This window comes from Falco peregrinus, chromosome 2 (genome assembly GCF_023634155.1).
Source record: "Falco peregrinus isolate bFalPer1 chromosome 2, bFalPer1.pri, whole genome shotgun sequence".
Lineage (NCBI taxonomy): Eukaryota > Metazoa > Chordata > Aves > Falconiformes > Falconidae > Falco > Falco peregrinus.
This window is the reverse complement of record NC_073722.1, coordinates 12,815,857-12,834,707: the sequence shown is the minus strand read 5'-3', so window position 1 is coordinate 12,834,707 and position 18,851 is coordinate 12,815,857. Positions and strand designations below refer to the sequence as shown.

The 18,851-nt window shown below is 39.8% G+C and overlaps 1 long non-coding RNA gene across 1 annotated transcript in view; it reads left to right on the top strand.

Moving 5' to 3' along the window:
• LOC114013843 (uncharacterized) overlaps positions 1-18,851 on the top strand; it is a 76,255-nt gene that overhangs the window by 32,264 nt on the left and 25,140 nt on the right. The window contains exon 8 of the long non-coding RNA XR_008746045.1: positions 11,923-12,112. This is a non-coding gene — a long non-coding RNA (uncharacterized LOC114013843). The remainder of the gene's footprint in view (positions 1-11,922; positions 12,113-18,851) is intronic.

Here is an 18,851-nt window from a genome sequence, read left to right as displayed (position 1 = left end):
CTTTGGTGGGCTCTGAATGATAAGGTCAGATTGCCGTGATGAAGATCACTCCAATACTGACTGTCTCTGTGAATTTAGAGGTGATTGCAGACACCTTTATCCTAGACATTTACTTGACTCTGGAGAGGCAGTACGCTTGACTGTGCTCTGGAAAATCCTGTGGCTCACTTTGAGTGTTGCCTAGAGCTCAGATATGGGTTTGTATGCAAAGGCTGATGAAGGACAAATTGGAGGTGTTCCAGTGATCTGACAAGGTAGCTGCCAGGATGGCATGCTGAACTTCAGATTACATGCTGAAGCAAAGTAAAGGAGGGGGAAGGAGGGATGCAGTTGCACTGTTGGAGGTGGGAGGGAAAAGCCATCTGTAAGTACAAGGCAAGCCACAGGCAGTGATGGCGGGCTGTGCTGGGAACAATTTGTGGCTGTGAAGCAGAAGTTGGAGCTGAAGGAGCAAAATCCTTGACAGCCTCGTAGGGGCATTGTCCCATGACTGACAAGTAAAGTAAGTTGACTCCAAAGTTGAGGCAGGAAACTGTCTCTAGGGCCTTCCTTCTCTGTAGCAGATGCAAATCTCAAACATTTCAGGGAAGGGAAGCGGAAGACAGGTCTTTTCTTCCAGATCTGCTTGGTCTTGCTTGCCTCTATTACAAGCACAAAGGTGTAATAGGCAGCTTTCTGCTCAGCTTGCTGACTTCTATAAATCTTGCTGTTAGGCTTCTAAGTCACCCTTAGATCTGGTCAACAGTTTCATAGAAACATAGAATTGTTTAGGTTGGAAAAGACCTTTAAGATCATAGAGTCCAGCCATCAACCTGCCACTGCCAAGTCCACCACTAAACCATGTTCCTAAGCACCACATCTACACATCTTTTAAACACCTCCAGGGATGGTGACTCAACCACTTCCCTGGGCAGCCTGTTCCAATGTTTGACAACCTTTTTGGTGAAGACATTCTTCCTAACATCCAATCTAAACCTCCCCTGGTACAGCTTGAGGCTGTTTCCTTTCACGCTATCACTTGCTACTTGGGAAAAGAGACTGACACCCACCTTGCTACAACCTCCTTTCAGGCAGTTGTAGAGAGCAATAAGGTCCCCCCTCAGCCTCCTTTTCTCCAGACTAAACAGTCTAGCAAATGAACAGCCTAGCAGAGAAGCTCCACATCATCTCGGAGGCATGTGTGGAAAAAGTATCCTAAATGACTATCTGTGCCTTGTACCTATTTACCACATCAACTGGGTTGCATATGTTGCCACAGAAGGGGAATTTTAAGACATGGAAAAGAGTTAACTCCTGCATGTCCTCACAAAGGCTCATGAGGAATATCTTGGTGTCCACAGCCATTTCTCGGTGTCCTTGTAGGTGCTGTTGAGTGCCTTCAGGAGGCAGATGGGGCTGCAGAAGCCTTTCCTGGGATCATGAGGCAAGAAGGTGTTTTTAGGCACATTGAAATGAAGATCAGTTGTGAAAGTTAAAGGCAGATATGAGCTGGGATGAGATTTAAATAATAAAACCAATAAAAATAATTCTCAGTGCAGCTCAAAAGAAATAAAAAGGACATTTCAGAATTACAAATGACAGGAAGGAAGAAAGGTGGATTGGGGATCGGTAAAAAAATCAGGCAGAGAAGAAACTCCTGCAATATGATGTCAGTTTGATATATACATATCTGTTAAGTTTGCCTGAATTCAATAGGAAGAAATAGAATAGTTTGAACCACAGTAGTTTTACAAACAAGTTTTATTGCTGAGAACTTTAAAACCAAAATGTGAAGATGGATCACTTGTGTGTCTGGTGACACTAACTCTGTCTTGTGCATATTGTAAGATTTTTTTTCTCCAGCTTTAGAAATTCTCAGGCATTTGTTACCCAGCTTTCAGAATAACTTTTCGGATAGATTTTTTTATTATTATTATTTTATTACCAAAAGAAATGAGAATGTGCATGAAGCATAACTTGACAGTGAACAGAGTTAAAGAATTTGTCACAGTTTGCAGCAAAAATCTGAACATTATCTAGTTGGGGTTCAGTCCACAGAACACTGGAGTGTAAAACTGCTGCAGTCATGGCAGGTAAGCAGACATAGAATGGGATGGGTAAATGTTTCATGTGGGAAATCCTTCCTGGAAAATGTTTTTGTGAAATTTATTGTAGCGCCCCTTGCTTTCTTGTTCCTTAATGTGGAGCATGCCCAGAAGAACATTATTTAATAGAACATTTAACTGGGTATTTAGACTGTAATTTGGAGTTGACATAGATTATATGATCTTTTTCAGACAGACTCATTAAGGGAATTGACACTTTGAAAAAACAGGTATTTCAAGGTGTTAAGTACACTAAATTCCAGTTAATGATACGATAGCCAAGGATAGCGAGGACCATGCAATCCAGCATCTATTTTCCTCCCTTAATGATGGTAGTGCACTGTAGAGACATTCTAACCAACCAGGCATCTAAAAGTAGGATTCTTTGCATCTCTGCCTCTCTCATCCTTGGTTACCAGGAAGAATTATGAGGACATGGAAATGGCTTAAATCTAGGGTTTGGAAATGAGCACAACCAAAATACTGGCCTACATCAGCCCTTTCCATACGCACAGCTCATATGTGGCCCTCACCTATTCTCTCTTCTGAATTAATATTGGCATGGAGAAATGCCACTGACTGTGAGCATGTTTTCTGTATGAGTTCTCACTTTTGCTACGACAGAGGCAGCTCTTCTAACACAAGCTAGAGGAGAAATTTCTTCTGCTTCTTTCAACTTCTTCTAAGTATAAATAACAGAATAAATGGTCAGGAAAGTCTCTATCCAAAACCTTTCTTAACAGATTTTACTAGATGCTGCAAGACCTTTCTAACTTGCAGCTGAATGAATCAAATAAATGAAATTGTGTGAAAGCATTTAGACACCTTGTGACTAACACATCATGTCTTCTGAACTCTTCTTATGTTGGAAACCTAGCAAGATTGTCCTCAAAGTTCTTTTGCTGGTTAGGGGGAATGAGTGTACCTAAATTCCTGTAGGCATTCTGTGCAGATATCCCATATTATTCAACTTTAAACTAATAAATTCTTTTTGATTCTTTAAATATAAATAAGTCTATAAAAAAACCCACAACCCTATCGTTTTCAGGGATTGTACAAACTGTAATGTATGTAATTTACTTCTTCCTGTCTCTTGGGCATGAATATATGATGAGTTGCTACACTGGGAATTTTAAGCTTCTGGCCTTTTTGGCCATTTGAATTCCTCTTCTCAGCACCTCTCTCTGTTCAAATCCACAGCTTTGCTTCCTCCAGAGTTTGGTTAATTACATCCGTCCTTTCAATAAAAGACACGATGTCACTCTTTCCTTTAAAAAGTTTGTTAATACTGTAGCTCCAGACGCAGCGTACCGTGTGAGCCCTCAGCTGAATTTCTAGGCCTCTGATTTACTGTGATTAATGCCTTGGCTTGGGACTGCTTTGAGATCCAGGTGACATTTGTTCTTTTGAGGCTGTTCCTGCAGGATTGTATCCTTTCTAGAAGGTGGTACGTGTAACCAAGAACAGGCATTACAACTTCAATGAAATGTTTTAACTGGTAAACTGGATTCAATGTTGTTTATGACACTTGCCTGAAGAAGGAAAATGAAGTCTGAGTCAAACACAGAAGGTTGCTCTCAATTCCATGCCTTTGCTGCCTACAGCTCTTGGCACAGACGGGAGAAAGAGAGCATGCTTAAATAACCTCCCTGCTACTGCCCAGAGGGAGAATAGTAAATAAAACCTGAGCTTCTCGGAGGCTTGGGTCTGAGCTCTTATGTCCAATTTCCAAAGAATGAGGTTAATATAGTGTCTTGCAGAGATCTGGGGTCTGTCGTGGATGAACATGCTGTCAGAACATCTACTAGATGGAGACTTCCCATCTTGTTTGGGAAATCTAGCTAGGCTCAGAGAGTGAATTAGGAATCGCAATCAGGTGTAAGTCCAGAAATCTAACTGCAAATGCCAAGTCTAGTCAAGAAAAGAGGGACATATGAAGTTTAGTTTTTAAAATACTGGTTTAGCAGCAACATGTCTGCAGGGGCTAAGAATGGGGGGATGTGCTAATTACAGCTTTGGGCATAAACACTACATTGCAGTATCATTTTTTGTTCATCTTAGCCTTTTCTTGGATCTAGCTTCATAAATACAAAAGCAGTAGGGAGAAAATTAAGTAGATTGTTTAGGACAGTATCACACTGACAGCAAAGCTGAAGGAAAGATGCTGACAATTTATAGTTCAGAGGAAAAACTTAGCGACAAGAGATACAACAAAAATGCTAAGGTCTGTAGGTTCTTTTAAAATTTCAGTCATACTTTCCTGTGTATTAAGGGGAGTTTCTCTCTCAATTTGCATGGAAGTGATATTTGTTCCTTGGTGTATGCAAACCACTAAATTAATCCATGTGTTCACTTCTACAGTGTCGCAAGAAGACTGAACCTGGGAGCTGTAACCTTCTTTAAAAAACAGTTAACTTGATAGTGAATAAAATTGTGGCCATTGCCTGTCCATCTCTAGCAGCCTGCTTCCATTGACTTGCTGAGTTGTTGCGGTTTGTTTTTTCTATATTTTGCTGTGTTTTATCTCTCTTATCTTTAAATTTCTTTCAGTTACGAAGCTATTTGCTAGAGATTCAGATCACCTCATTTGGGCTTCTCAAAAAAAATAATGACAGTTCAAATTCAATAACTAGAACTTTCCACTGCAGAAATAGTAAAGTTAGTTTTTTGCTTCAGCAGGGAAAACTGTCCAGTGACACTGACCGCAGGACTTCTGTCACTGCACTTACTGGTATCGTTTTTTGATGTGTTCTGAGAATTTTTAAGATAACTTTCTTTCCTGTTTCTTTAATTATCTGAGGTTGTTCACAACACCAGTTTCTGCTACCTTTGAAACTGTTGTAAAGCCGTATGCTACAAAGCCAGAGCAATAAGACATATGGAGACAACTTTGGGCAATGTGGAGCCAGCTGGCTGAAAAGATTTTAGGAGATATATCTTCTTGCTTGACAAAGAGAAAAAATTATGGGGGAGGGAAAAGAAAAAAGAAAAAGCTTAATGGTAAGTATTTGAAAGCACTTAGAACATCTCTGTATATTAGAGACAAAATTATTGCTTAGATCACTCTCTGTGATTCCCAGCTCAGAACTTGATTCCAAATACACTGTTTTAATACTGATCGAGTATAGGTATCTTGTGAATGATCTTGGGGTCACTGAAGGTAATAGGTGGGTTTGGCTTTTTTTCTTTCCCACTGTCTTCAGTGACCCTGATATGAAGTCTTATTTTCCATTTAATATTTCTTATGTCCTTGGACATCCTAAGTGAATTCTCTTTTTGTACAACATTTACTGTATGCAGCCATAAGAGGTATTTATTTTTTTTTCTGTAAAAGAAATTATTTTTTAGTGCTTTTAGATCCTTTTTTAGGTTCATAGAAATATCTTCATGTGCTTTTTGATAATATGTAGAATTAGAACTCTTCTGTCTAATTGCAGGCACAGGAACTGTCACTGATAAGCTGCTTGTTTTCTTCTAGCTACAACAAACACTGTCTGGATATTTTTTTTTCCATAATCTTTCCAGCTGACTGGTTCTAAATTCCTATGCAATGACATTCCATGATCACCTGCCAGACTGCTGGTTTGAGGCAGGGTAATGGTAGCGCAGATTTCTCAACAAGTTCTGACTTCCTTTCTTGCTGTCACCCATATCTAGCTTAGTAACTTCTGTGTTTTCTAATATTTATATTCTTTAGCAACCATAGAACTGCTACTGTTGCAGACTAGTGCCCCAAGAAGTTCATTGCAGTATGGCCTTTATCTAGGAGTCCCCAGATGGGGTTTTAACAATACAAATGAAATACATTGCTGCTTCTGAATAAGCTTCCTATAGGAAACATTCCTTCTGCTTTCTCAAAGTGGATGCTAATTTAATGGGTTTGAGTTATAGCTGTCAAGCACTCACCAAAATCTTGACAACCAATGTTTTTTTCTTTCATGATTTCTATGCATTTCCGATCTTTTGCTGTCCCTTTATATAGGGTAGTTGTTCTACAGGTTTTTCAGAAAAACTAATTTTTCAGGAAAGTGTGACTACTCACTCACTTAGCCCTTCCCTAAAAACCTCTCTGGAAGACTATTTGCAATCTGTGCCGTTTCACAGGAAGTATTTAGCCATTTGAAGCCTCTTCTCCTATATTTTGTTTTTAAAAAAGAAGAAAAAAAGAGCTATGGATGTAAAGTGAAAATATGCTTAACAATTTCACTACTCTTGCAAATACTTGCTGAAATTGCTAAAAAAACCTGGATGTACAAACATGAATGTTAGTTATTCACTTTTAAAGATGGTCTATTCTTAACATATTTGTCCACACTTCAATACCACTTTCCTGGTATTTAGAAAGGTGTTTTTTTTTTTTTTATTTACTTTGATTAGATCAAAACTAGGTGCCCCTCTGGTTTTGTTATCACAAACAAAATAGACTTTATTAAAGATTATTAAATAGACTTTAATTAGAAACTGCATAATGGGCTTGCTAGCTTAATTGACTAATAGCAGTCTTTGATTTTATTGCATAACTAATACCAAAATACTTCATTTAAAAGTCTCCATTTAAGTTTACCCATATAAATCCAATAAAGCTCAGCAGTCAATCTATAAGAATTTTCTGGGGATACTGCAGAACACACCTTGTCTTAGATTTTTTTTTTTTCCCCCTTTCTAATTGAAACTCTCACCACATAATAAAAAGGCAGGGTTTGCATGGAGAAGTAGCATCTCCTCTTAGATCAGCTGGTATAGGCAGAAGGGGCAAGCTTCCAGGCTGTCTCTTTTGAAGCAGAGGCAGCAAGCTGCAGTCTAGCAGAGGTTAGGACCAACTGTTGGGAGTTGAACAGCTATCCTGGAGGAAGCCATTGATGAGAAATGTGTACTCTGCACTTGCAGAGAACAGTGGGATAATAAAAAGCAGAAAAGGAACATAGTGTCAGGCCACCTTGGCTGAAACAACTCTACTGTTTCCACCTTTCTTGAGTAGAGTCTTGATCCTAAAGCACTTCCATTACTTTCTTAGAAACAATGAGAGCCAGCACAGGAACAGAGGGATTACTGCACTAGAAATAACATCATAACACTGCTCTTACCATCAGATTTCCTTTGTGCACTAAGGCGGCACTCATTGTCTCATCTTTGTTGTATCGGACATGTTTCTAAAAATCCTGTGCTGGCAAGAAGCAGCTTTTCAGGAGGACTGTCACCAAAGCACCTGACAGTAAGGAAGCACAGTGTATGGTGTGGCAGCTCCCTGAAAATACGTTAGAGTGTTTGTACTGCATTTATTTTGTCCTGCTGATGGATTTTCATGATTGTGTTAACCAAGAGCTGACGAAGCTGAACAGTGTTTTGAAATCAGGTGATGGTGTTTCTGGGAATAGGCTTTGAAATCACTAACATAACATGATATGGTTCTGGCTATTTCCAGTCAGTCTCAACAAATGAACTGGAAACCTTTTTGGAAGTTGTTTCACTCTTTCAGTGTTTTACTGTTCATACATATCTTAAAGATAGTATTTACCTATAAATGCTAAAGAGGTAGAGATAAATGCTAAAGAGGTATTTAGCCTTAGATGGCATCCCCTGGGCAAGATTTGAGAAGATGTCTGTTAGAAACGCTGAGTTGGTGCAGCCTGTGTAGCGTCACCAATCACTAAGTCTGAGTCTCAGGATTTAAGTTTCAGCAATAATCCAGGTGTCAGGGAGAGTACAGATGGAAATGTTTTCTTAACTGGTTTTCAGCCAATGTTGAGCTGTTTTGTGCTGTTTGTTTACTATTGCTTTCTTCAGCCTAGCTTAAGTGTCTTGAAAAGAGAGTGATTCTGCAGTATCCTTGGCAGGCGTTTCGTGGTATAGGTAGCCTTGCTATTCTGTAACTGCTTACCCTGGAGAACTGAAAAAATTATATACTTGACAGTATTAACTGGAGGTCTAAGTGGGTCATGCCATGCAAATATGGCTGATTAACAGTACGAGAGATACTGCTATATTTGCAAAAAGCACTTTAGCATGAGTACTACAAGTACTAGAAAAGTAAGCATTAGAATATATAAGCAATTCTGTACCCAAGTGCAAGCGCTGAGCAAATGCCCACAAGGAAAGGGTTAGCAGAGTAAATAAACAGAGATTAAATATCTATGCTTTCAAAACAGAACTGAAATATAGTACGTTAGATTATTTTTTTTAATTGAAAAAGCTGATCCTCATTGTCAGCTACCAGAGATGTTCTGAGAGTGGATATTACATCTCTAGCTGCTCTGGACTTATGTATGTTACAAGTTCTCAACAAAGATAAGAAGAACCCTTTGCTCTTTTTGCTTTTCCACTGTTATGCCCTGAGTCATGATTCTCTGTTTCTACTCTTTCTCACAAACAGTACTAGCAAGCACTGCTCCTGTTCTGGTAGCATTACTGAGAACCACCCAGTAGTCTGTAGCTACCTCTGTAAAGCTTGACAGAGTTACAAAAACGGCACCAATAGCTTGGAAGCTTTGACAGCAAATGATCTGAAGGAAATTTATAAGAAAAGCTCAGGAATGTGGCTGACCTGATCACCAGCAGCACGTTTCCTCTAGGTCATTTGCTGCAGGTGATCAGGTCAGCCAATTTTCTGAGCCTTATTTGAAGTCTAGGAGAGAGGTTTATGGGCAAAATTCTTTCACAATATGATGAGGTTTTAGCATAGATTGTAGTTCTGTAAGAGTCGTTTGTTAAAGATTCAGTGTAAGGAAGAATATGATAATCAGAGATACATATTTAGTGCCAGTTTATCCTTCTGCCTCATGGTAAGGTTCTCTGTAGTATGCAAATGACTCATTCAAAGGCTCATCCATCCCTCAGAGCAGAGTTCTCACTGAGGTCTCTTTTAATGGATGAGGTGAACTTTATGAGTGGTTTTCTCAATGCATATGAGAAAAATGGTGACATGATGTACCTGGTGGTACTTACCAGATATTTTTGTGTGCTTTTGATGTAAAGTGGTGTTATGGAGCTAGGTGGATCGTTCTGCAGATTTTTTTTCTTCAGGGGCAGCATCTTTACTTTTCCGCTAGGTTTCCAGTTGTTCCTTATGCTCTCTGTTGACATAGCCATTGCAGTCTGACAATAGCACAGTTACTGACTTATTTGCAACAATTGCCAGTGTATTTTCCTGCTTGCATTAGAATTCAGTTGGTATGTGTTTTCACTTCACTAAAGTCACTATTATTAGCATCTGTTTTCCTAACAGTGTGTGTTACATCTCATGCCGGTCAGGCAGAATGTAAGGATGTCCCAAGATAGCAGGTAATGGAGAAATCTAATGGATTAAATTAATGCCTGCTGTAGTCTGAACAGCTTCAGCTAGAGTTATCTCAGAAATTAACTTGACCCAATATGTGAACAGAACTGTTATTACCCAGAGTACCAGTGATATCCTCTCTTCTACTTCTGTTATTAAAACTATAATACAAACTTGAGTCCTTGTGAGAGCGATCAAGGAGAGATCTGCCCTCACTGCAGTCAATCAGATGTACCCTTCATACATACAACCAGATCCTTGGCTAGTGTTATCAGCCCAGCTGTTTTCGATACATCTGCAGAATCAAACACCATTCTCTAATGTCCTCCAAGAAACCAATGTTACAGTAGGTTTACACAATGCTTTTGGCACATAATTACACGATTTAATGTGTAATCTGTTGGTTTATGTTGTATATGACAGAATGGAAGCTAAGTGCCCAGACTGCCTTGCAGATGGTATGAGGCTGAGACTAGTTATGATAATATGCTTCTGAAATCAGTAAAAGCAGCAAAATTGTTTGACAACTGGTTAATAGTTAGATGCATGTCACTCCACCCGATTGATCAAATGCCTGATTACTTTTTTCCCCACTCTTTCTTTCTGTTTTTCTTTCCTTTGATTTTAATGGGTTTTGGGGCAAATTCATTTTAGTAATGAAGAGCTTACTAGCACAATATGACAACTTTGTCTTTTACAAATGAAATATATCAGGGAGTCTACTGAAACAACAACAACAACAAAACCCAAAGACTTTCTGGTGGTCTGAAGCAAATGGCCTTATCTTTCTAATTTTTCCTGAACTATGATTTGTTATCTTGCAATGTTTACTGTTGTATTTCATTTTTTTTGACAAACTCTGACACAATATTATGTTTAAGGAGTTATTTAATAAAGTAACAACATTTGCTTTTGGGTTACAGAGAAGAAATTTCTGATATTATAGCAGAAAATTTTCATTTCTATGGGAAATCTACTGTATTGTAAAGGTCTTAGTACCAGTATTTTAATGGTTTTCAAATACTAATAGTGACCACTAACACAATCTCAAAGAGAGTGGAAACAGTCTCAGAAGATTTTCTTGCAAATTTTTTCCGGCTTAGCAAAATAGATCTTTTACTTTCATGGTCATTCTACCACGTCCTTCACCGTCTTTACGATTTGGCAACAACGTAGGTGTCAAAACTGATTTGATGTCTCAGCGAGAAGTTATGCCTAAAAGAGAAAGCCATCAAATGAAAAACAATAGACAAAACCCCAATGATTCATTGACACATAATAACAGATGTCCTAACTTTTGAGCCCTATAAATCTCACTCTTCTTAATCTCTTTCCAGGTAAAAATTGGTGTGGTACTTGGCTTGCAAAACTGGGGTGTTAAAAATATTCTACATTAGGACAGCATTTATTTTGCTATTCAGTGGAAAAAAGGTTAATTAAGTACATGCCATACCATTTTCCTAAACTGGGTCATTCTACAGTCTATTGTGTTGTATATTCAGTATTTTAATAAGCTCCTTTCTATGGCATGTCTACTTTCAGTTAGTGCTGACCATTCCAAGGGAGGTCCTGCAATGTATTTGCTTAAAGCTCTGAAGTATTTTAATATTTTCCGCCAAAAGGGGTCTTCATTTTAAGCTAAACTTCAAACACCACAGCAGTTTAAGCTCAAGAAGAGGAACAAAGATACTGAAGATAACAGATTCTAGCAGTCTCTGAGTCTCTTTTGTGCCCTTTGAAAAATAAGACTACCAGAGAGGCAGCTTTTCCCCCCAAGGCATTTCCCTAATTTTTTCCAAATGTTGCTTCATTGGAGCCAAACGGTCAGAGCCATCTAAGAATCCTGCTACAGATGCACAGATTTTTTTGTTGTTGTTGTTCATTTCCAACATGTTTAGTTGCATTCCTGAAGCTGTAACTGAGATAAAGCATGTAAAAGCTTTGTTTATAGACTTCTCCACAGCTCGACCTCAACAGATTTTCCTTCAATATGCATTAGAAAGAAAATGTTCCCAAGTGTTACTGTTGCTGGTTGCTTTGTGTTATAAACAGTTAATCTGGTTCATTGAAACATTCCTTAGTAGGCAAGGAAACACACTTTCAGCATACCCTTGCACAAGATTTGGCAGGAATTCAACGCATTAGAATTCAACTGCTGAAGCACAGCCAGCTTGGACTGCTTTGGATATCTATATTTCACTTATCCCGCTATCCACTTTATTACTCCCTACACTCAACTAAAGCTGAAAAGAAAATAGGGAAAATGGAAGGAAGGGAGGAGTCAACAGTTCTGTAAGACTAAAAGTGATAGTCAGGAACAGCTATGATAAAAATTAAAATTGTATATACTTAAACCAAATTGAAGCCCATGTGTGTGCTGTACAAATACCAAGCTTTCCATCTGAGGTTCTCAATCATATATACAGATGAGTTGACTTAACATATGAGTTCATGATGTACTACATACCTATTTACAAAGGTGCTTCAGATATAATTTTTAGGCATGAGTAAGTAGTGTGTGCTTTCTTTATGTCTCTTCTGAACCCTTCTCTTTTCTTTCTCCAGGTTCTGTTGCTCCTGTCTTTGTAGCCTCTGTTGAGAAGTTTGCCCGGATTTTTGCTTAAGCCATTTATGCCTGTCTTTGCTGGGATAGCCATTGTATGGATGGTTCTCTACAGGATCCTGACTTTTGTTGCCAGACCTACATAACACCGTTGTTATGCTGGGAAACACACTTCTGTTCTTGCTTCCAAAGGTATGGTTAAGAAAAACTGTTCTTCCATGATTAGGCCAGCAGTAACAGGGACCAGTAGCAAATTCACATGGGTCATTACTGAAACACAGTTTGAGAAACACAGAAAAACAATCTAAGCTTTCTGGTCATAATGAGCTGATTTTCTTCTTTTGTAACAACACATCAATTGGCTGCTGTAGCAGGTGATACCATATTAAAGGAACAAGAAAGAAAAATGAGCTGAAACCTTTCTGCCCATGAGCTATGTAATATTAAACCCAGTTTCCTAGTATGCCATGGGTCAATGTTTCCAACATGTAAGCATGAGTCAGTTGGTTTCAACATCATCTTGGTACAGAAAAAAAAACCAAAAACAACCACCAACAAAGCAGACAACCAGGATAACACATAATGCTTGATTAGTGAAATGTAGTGATTTCATGATTATTTTTCCATTTGAGGAAACCCCTGAAGGCAACTATAGTATCCACACGCTCCTCTCCAAGTCTATTTTACATGTAGATGCAGATCCACATAATGGCTAATCCAGGTGTATGCCTTTGTATATGACCGATCGATGTGTGCACAGTCAATGCATAGTGTACATGTAGTCAGTGTGTATTTAATCATAAGAGTATGCCTAGTGCGATGTCTTTCCACTTGAAATATATGTTCCAGTTCAGAAATTTTAGCCTTATTAAAGACATAATAATATTAAAGCATATTGTCCAGGGGACTCGAAAGCTAAGTCTCCATCCCAGGCTTTATTCTTGTCAGTGACTGATGAATCAGTGAGCAAGACCCTGTCAGAATACTGCTGAACCTAGAGAGGTGGACACCATCATCATGGGTGGGATTGGGATGCCCTTAGCAGAGATCTACTTGGTACTGGATTGTATTAGGATTCCCAGAATCAGGAGAGACATAAGATTTAATAATGTGCTAGCAACTTTTCTGGACTGTGTCTTTCTTACTGGGATCTGGAAGGAGCTGGCACCTCCCCTGTGTAAAACACCAGCCAGCCCCACAGCAACACCTGCCAGGTTTGGCATTGCAAGGCTGAGCTGGGCAGCCAGGTTCACTGGCCCCTGACAGTGACCAGCATAAGCATCAGTAGCTGGTCCCCACTTTTTAGGTGCTTCCATCTCTGTCTCTTGTTCTGTACCCCCACTCCTTTCTTTTGCTCTGCAACACTGCTGAAGCAGCTCTTTTCTCAGGTCCTAGTGAGAAAGACTCGTCTTCGTGCACATTTGGGAGAGTCCTAAATGGATTCTTGGCTCTCAGGAGGTATCAAAAGATATTCACACTTGACAGTTACAAGAGACATTTTAACAGAATCCCTTACTTTTATTTTTCCTTTTCTAGACTACCTTTGCACCCCAAGCCTGGAAACTTGTTCTAAAAGTAAACGCTCTCACCTGTATGCCCAGTTGGGGCATAGATGGTTTGCTCTGGTTTAAACTGCAGGACTGCCCAAACTGTGCAAGTGAAAAAAGTGTCTTTCCTTAACTTTTAATTAGTTTCTCTCATTCATCTCTCCTCACTATCATTACAAAGCATTCTGGAGAGGGTGAGGGAGATTCTACTCCAGGGGTAAAGAGCTTTCCTTTCCTTTTTGGCCTCAGGCATCCATTTTAAACAAGGCTCCTATTGCAAGACAGTGGCAGAGACTGATACCAAACATAAAATTTCCCAGAGAGACTATTAAATCCAGGCTGACCTGATTTTAATAGCATATAATACTTCCATGGATTGCAAGTAGGTAAACAAGCTTTGAAAAATACCTTGCATAAATGGACTTTGAAACAGAAAAGACTGATAAAGAGTCAGAAAGGATGCAGAGGCTATTTTCTGGAGGGGAAAATAAAAGAAGAAGAAGAAAAAAAAAGGAACATCTTGTAGAGTACCGTTTTACTGAGTTAGAAGCTTTTTGAATCACTAACATGCCATTTCTTGTCCTGGACAGCTTTGCTGTAAGATGCTATTGGAAAAGCTTTTTAAAAACCTTGGCATCATTTCTTGTTGGGATCAACTAGGAAAAAATGGACTTGAAAAATCACATAAGTGTTTTTTCAAACAGTGGAAAGTTTGCTTTAGGTTTAGTCCTCTTTCAGATGAGACATGTGCCAACAGCTGCTAAAATTGAGATACTCCATATTACTCTTTTGTAGATTCTACATGATAAATACAGGAGGGAAATGGGAGTGCTTTTTCTAATAAATTATATTTGGGATAACAATGTAAACTTCAGAACAACAAAGTTCAAGAAATGGCAGTAGAGCAGTGTTTTATAAGTAACTTTTTCCTTTGAGAATTACTCATTAGTCTTGAGTCCAGTATTGTTGGTGACATGCCTAAAAGTGGCTGATGTTCCAAGCGGGAAGTAACCGACCCATAATTTTATGTATTATACTTTATCCCTTTTACGTAAATCTTACCTTGCTTAGACAGCTACTTACTCCTTAAAGAGTAGTCTGTGTGGCACTTGCTCCTGACACTGTGGCCAACCCTGGAGTGTCAGTGTTTTGGTTCAGTGAAAGTTCAATGGAGAGATATTGAGAGAGACCTACAGAGTCTTTAGCAGTCCTGGGTGTAGTGCTTGCCCCCGGGAACAATGCTGCTGTGCATGTCTGCTACAGTTAGTGAGCTGCCCAGTGGTCATTGTGCTGTATCCAGTGCTGCAACCTGCACAGTCTCTGCTCAGTACTCCTGTGATGTTTTGTTGTGAGCAGACCATATATCCACTTTATGTTGCAAAAGAATTGCTCCATGCCCAAAAGCATAGATTATATCTACTTTCCCACTTTTCTACCTATGCATATTTACATGCTTGTCTACTCATGTATGCTATAGGCCATCAGTTTTGCATCAGTGCTGCTGTTCCACAGACTCCTACTGGGACACTGTACTGCTGTAGTTTTTGTAAAGGATGTAATGCTTCAGAAATGGTGGGTTACTCATAGTGTGGGATTTTTTACAAATTCCAGTTCTTGAGTCTTTTCTTACCTTTACAGCACTCATTGTAAGCCAATTGTTTTAAAAGTTTTACAAGTTGTGAGCATCTTATGCAGTAGCTGAAGTCTTGTGAGTATATATTTAATGGCTTTTAGTTCCTCAAAGAATATCTAATGTTTAGGGGATTTCATTTCTGCTCAGCTGCAGCATGTGAATATTCAGTCTATTATTTCATTCCCAGCGCATTTAGTAATTGTCACACCTTGGCACCTTCTTTTTTGACCTCTCCTTTTTTTCAGGTAGAAGTCTTGTGATGTTTAAGACAATGATTTTCTCTCTGGATCTGGTTCAATTGACATGGGGTCCCTTGGCAGGCAGCTGAGGTCTTGCCTTCCATTAATAATTGTACCTGGTGATATGGCAAAGGTTGGAATGTCTGATTTGTATCTTCTGTCACAGCAGAAGCTCTGCCTGATATTGCAGATTCTGCAGGTATATGAAGTAGGTAGGCTTATTTGATCAGGTCGAGTGACCTGTTATTTACGGCATGCTGCTCAGTGGTTTTGGGATGACGCCAGCTTTGGAGAAGAGGTTGTGATGCTTTTGCTGCTGGTTTCAATGTCTCTTCTTTGCAGCTCTGCCTGGGCTTGACCACCTTCCATGTTATGAATCCTGTGCTTGAACAGGCTGGGATGGACCAACTGATAGACACAGAGGGGTCTGCTTCTAAACTCAATCTACTGTCCTGGAGATTCTCTCCTTAAAATTATAGATGCTTTTCAGAGACATCTTCTTTGGGAGAGAATGGAGACTTTCTGATTACTATTCTCATCCACTTTCTATTTCAAATGAAATCTGGTCCTTAATTCCATCTTCAAGCCTGTGTTTTGCCCTGCCCTGCTGGCCAGCTACAATTGATATTCTGTATATTAGCCATAATATGTTTTAAACAATGTCATGACTTGATTTTCTGAGTTTTCTTATTGGCAACTGCATTTTCTGTTTAGCCTCAAAATGAAGCTAATTCTTCTATGCAATTTTTGAGTCTAATACTGCTGCTTTATCGGTGCTCCTGAGATTACACGTCAGCTGCAATCAACCGCCCGTTGTTTATACACCCTGGCTGCAGGAATGGCAGCTGGCTTCTGCAGCCTGTGCACAAGTGAGCTGAGTATCTTTGCAAGCATTAGTCACACCATGAACAGCCTCCCCTTTATTACCATTGCTTCCTAACATGAATTACTATTTTCTTTTCTTGAGGTAGCCGTGGTAACACATCCCAGAACTGCTGTTTCTCATAACTCTTACATCATTGCCTCTCAGCTGCATATTTATCTTCCTGTGAGGCATGATGTGTCCATAGAATATTTCCTGAACGTTGATACATGTGTCCTCAGTTTGTGTCCCTCTTTTCCACTGGATCTCTTTTAGCTTTAGCCTGTGCACATGTTCCATCTCAGCAGTCCTTGCTGGGAAAAGGAGAAGGTGCACCACAAATTGCGTTTAAACAAGCCCAGGGACAGAAGCTAAATGCTATAAAATGTCAGTAATGGGTTTAGCCATATGCGCATTCTTTTTCACCCTACTGGGATTATGTTTACTGCTGAAGGAAGAGGGAGAGGGCTAGGGAAATTCCATCTGTCATTGAAACATACTTCTCTACTGACGTAGTTAGTAGCACTGTATCAGGTGGCGTGCAGTGCATTGAGCAGATTTAAAGAGTTCAGCTGAGGCCATCTATTGATTATATAGTAAATCCAACTTTAGAACTTCTAAATTTGTATCAGCGAGGTTCTGGCTGCATGGTGCAGCACAGCAATCCAGCGTAAACTCTCCCTGCCAAATCAGCTTTTTTTAAAAGCTGTAGGTTCAAGCTTAAGATTGTGCTAGCATGCTTTATGTCAGATCAAGTATTGCTTATTCTGACAAAACCAACATAAAAAGCACTCTGTGGTGTGTGCTCTGGCTAATCTGCCCAAAATACCACGGCCTGATTCAGATCAAATTACCACTGGGTGATCATGCGGGGCCCTGGCATTATTGGCTGCGGACCTGCAGTGACAAACAGTAGGTAGTAAAGAGTAGCAGTAAGCACTCTTGAGCTTTTGGCAGAGCTCACATGGTGTGGCTATTCAGTCTGCCCGAGCCATGGCCAATGCCATGTAGGGAAGCTGGAGAATCACAAGAACCTTTGAGGCCACTGAAATTAGCATCTTTCTTCTTCAGCCTTAGACAGCAAACTGTTTTGGCTCTGGCCTCTGTGGGAAGTGGTTCCCACTTGTTCCTTGCTGTTTCTGTAAGTTTGTTTCCAGCATTTGAAGACCAGTCCACCCCAAGTCATGAGAATTCCCACTGTTGCTGAGCTTTTCCCCAGCAGCACTTACAAACATGTGAGGAGCAGACCACAGTTAATGTGAGATTATTACACAGTCCATAGGTGCAGTGTAGTGTGAAGAGTATTTCAATACAGGATAGAGGAGATAATACAGTTTAGGCATCCCTATTTCTCATCCCCACGTTACAGAGTTCCATTTTGACTCTGTGTGCTGCTGGATCTGCTACCAAAAAAAACCAAATACATTTTCCCATGGTAACTGTCCCCTGACCATGTCCTTTAAGGAAAAGGGTTGGTTAAAACTAACCCCCAGAGCAGCTCAGTTTAAAAAAAATAATAAAAAAAAAAACAAGCAGAAAAAACCAAAACCCTACAACATATTCTGTGTTGAAAATTCCAGTTTGCACAGGCTAGCAGTCATTATCAGATGTTAGTGACAGGAGTTAAAATCTCAGTGCCATTGTGGAATGAGAATTTAGGCACTGTCCATTCTCTGCCTGCTCCTCTGTTTATCAGCCTCCTTTCCCACCTTCCAGTTGGGAACAGATATTTAAATCCACAGGACGTAGCCACCCTGTTCTGTTAATCTTACAAAACCCTAAACTATAGTTTAGGCTATACATTAGTAACTATTTGCACACTGCTTGTAATTTGTTGAGGACATTCAAACTGATTTGGATTATTTCTTAAGCTGAGATAGCTGTTTGGTTACTCTCATGCAGTTCAGATGCAGTGGGGCAGTGTCAGAGTGGGTCTACTGGGTGACTCCCACTGTCTGTAGGCAAAGGTCAGTATTGGAAAGCTGCTTTACATCCCAGCTACATATTCAGCTGAGATCTGTCTTCACAGAGCCATGTCCTTCTTTTTCTGTTGGCACTCCAAGGAACAGAGCTCTGTCCGGTGGCTGTCTTGATGCATGACTCAGAGGTTCAGAAAGGATGGTCTTTGAGTTTGAGAGCTGCTCTTGCATTAAGAGAACAATTGCACAAGCAATGGATACGATTAATTTCGTTTTATTTATTTAATTTGTTTCAAGCTCTTCTGAGCTTTTTCTTTGCCTTTGCTTTGAATCCATAATTTTTCTGCCCGCTGTGAAGCACGGGGACTTTCTGTGTTGGATCTACCAATACAAACCACAAAGAAACTGACTGGGACACAAGTGCCTTATTTGCCAGTAAAGCCTTGAATCCCTGTGAGGCAGGTAAAACCTAGATCCCAAGCGAAGTAAAGAGGTTGTTTAATTCTCCCGAGCTGTTTGCTGGTGCCTCATCCTTGCTGCGTTCAGTGCTGCAGGGCACAGTGCAGGCCTGGAACACCCAGGTTTCTTCCGGCAAAGTCTAAGCCAAAGCATGTTTCTGGGCTTTGCTTCAGCCACTGAATTCCCACTTTTCAGAATAAAGGAACTACTTGGTTTGTTTATCAGGCCTGGCCTACAGTCGAAAGGTGGTGAGTAGAAAGTGGGGTAGAAGC